At 46.4% G+C, this 1,921-nt stretch overlaps 1 pseudogene; it reads right to left on the bottom strand.

Annotated features, from left to right (window-relative positions):
- Positions 1–1,307: 1,307 nt before the first annotated feature.
- On the bottom strand, positions 1,308–1,425 carry LOC126211016 (5S ribosomal RNA; annotated as a pseudogene).
- Positions 1,426–1,921: the final 496 nt, after the last annotated feature.

Genomic DNA, 1,921 nt, shown 5'->3' on the forward strand with positions numbered 1-1,921 from the left:
AATGGCACCTGACGGGATATCGATATGATTCTACATAGGGTATACCGAATAACTTGTCCCTCTTCTAGCCGCAGTGTATCTTATGTCTTTGGAGGAGCGACGTGTACCTGATGATTCGAAAGAAAGCATAGGTATTTCTCGTTTTCAAGAAGGGTCGTCGAACAGACCACATGACTATAGGCCTATATCGCTGACGTCGGTCAGTTGTAGAATCCTGGGAAATGTTTCATGTTCCACGTATTAGAACGAAAATTTCAGTGGGTCAGTGTTAATGACGTTGTATGTCTTTAACTATGTGCCGCGCACTGATATGACTTTCCAGTACGTTTATTGATACATATAGATACCGCTTGCAAACCGTGTTGCGGATATAGGGTCGGTACTACACAAGTAATGAGTTAAAACGTGATGCCTGATGCTGCAGTCTTACCACATGAGTAGCGAAAATGTAGTAAGCGGTTAACTTTTCTTTCCCTTTATCAACTTGTGGGGAGCGCCCGTGACAAAGTTTCATTAAAGTTTTAAGTTATGTGTCACATTTGTTGCAAGATCTTAAGTGCCCTCATTCTCAAATACTGGATGAATACAATCCGTGTATTTACGCACCGTCACTTACGCTGCTTGAAAACAAACACACAGTCTCTACTCCTGTCTTAGTGTGTTAAGCTTGTAACATGAGATTATGCAACTTAACGAGCAGATTATGAAAGCACTTTAAAAACTTACGCCGACGGTCTTGCCGCAGTAGTAACAACGGTTCCTGCCACATCACGGAAGTTAAGAGTTGTCGGGCTTGGCTTGCGCTTGGATGGGTGACCGTCCGATTTGCCGAGCGCTGTTGGCAAGCGGGGCGCACGCAGCCCTTCTGAGGCCAACAGAGCTGCCACTTGACTGAGAACTTGCGGTTCCGCTCACGAAAACTGACAACGGCCGCGAGTGCGGTGTGCTGATATCACGCCCTTCAATATCCGCATCCAGTGACGCTTATGGTTTGAGGATGACACGGCGGTCGGTCAGTAAAGTTGGATCTTCATAGACCTATTCGAACGAAGTTTATTTTAGCTTCACTTTGGTTAAAATTGTAAACCAAAACCAAACTCCGTCCGAACAGGCCTTGGAAGGCCCAACGGTTCCGACCGGCCGCCGTGTCATCCTCAGCCCACAGGCGTCACTAGATGCGGATATGGAGGGGCATGTGGTCAGCACACCGCTCTCCCGGCCGTATGTCAATTTACGAGACCGGAGCCGCTACTTCTCAATCAAGTAGCTCCTCAATGTTGCCTCATAAGGGGTGAGTGGAATCCACTCGCCAACAGCGCTTAGTAGACAGGATGGTCACCCATCCACGGACTAGCCCAGCCCGACAGCGCTTAACTTCGGTGATCCGACGGGAACCGGTGTTACCACTGCGGCAAGGCCATTGGCTCCAAAATTTTAAACTACTCTCTAAAATTACGCGAAATATTGAAAATTGCATAGCTGTGTGTTTGAAATCTTATTGGACTTAACTGCTAAGGCCATCAGTCCCTAAGCATACACACTACTTAACCTAAATTATCCTAAGGACATACACGCACTCACCCACGCCCGAGGGAGGAGTCGAACCTCCGCCGGGATCATTGAATTGCTGTTCACCCTTCGCTGCAACTGATGCCGGTTTCCGGGAGAGCGTTTTAGTAATATAGATGCTGTGTCGTTACAATAAAATAATACACGGAATAAATGGAACCAAAGATTGTGAAAAAAAATTAGTGCATTATGTGGAGTTTTATGAAGGCACAGCATTTCCAAGTAAATTCATTTTCTTTTTAAATTTTAGTTACGTTGCACCAATTTGGGGCACTCGATCTCCCTTAACCACGCGTGTAATGGAGACAGGTCGTATCGTGCGAATTTCGCAGTGTTCAGCTAGCAGCTAGCT

Source organism: Schistocerca nitens, chromosome 10 (assembly GCF_023898315.1).
Source record: "Schistocerca nitens isolate TAMUIC-IGC-003100 chromosome 10, iqSchNite1.1, whole genome shotgun sequence".
Lineage (NCBI taxonomy): Eukaryota > Metazoa > Arthropoda > Insecta > Orthoptera > Acrididae > Schistocerca > Schistocerca nitens.